This window comes from Etheostoma cragini, unplaced genomic scaffold (genome assembly GCF_013103735.1).
Source record: "Etheostoma cragini isolate CJK2018 unplaced genomic scaffold, CSU_Ecrag_1.0 ScbMSFa_2118, whole genome shotgun sequence".
Taxonomy (NCBI): domain Eukaryota; kingdom Metazoa; phylum Chordata; class Actinopteri; order Perciformes; family Percidae; genus Etheostoma; species Etheostoma cragini.
In genome coordinates, this window is record NW_023266245.1 from 1171 (window position 1) to 1392 (window position 222).

Below are 222 nucleotides of genomic sequence, written 5' to 3' on the forward strand. Positions count from 1 at the left end.
TGGTAACTACTACTAACCAATTGAAAGTTTATGAACATTTGTGCAAACAGGTACAGGGTTGTGTCTCAGGTTGTGGTGGTCGAGTCGTTAAGGTGATGGACTAGAAATCCATTGGGGTATACCCGCGCAGGTTCGAATCCTGCCGACAACGAGAAAAATACTTCAAGAACGGTAGTTAACTAATGACACAATTTCGTTAATCACAGGTTACCGAATTGCAAA

At 41.9% G+C, this 222-nt stretch overlaps 1 non-coding gene across 1 annotated transcript; it reads left to right on the top strand.

Moving 5' to 3' along the window:
* Positions 1-69: 69 nt before the first annotated feature.
* trnas-aga lies at positions 70-151 on the top strand. The gene has a single exon. It is a non-coding gene; the product is annotated as a tRNA-Ser (tRNA).
* The last annotated feature ends 71 nt before the right edge of the window (positions 152-222 follow it).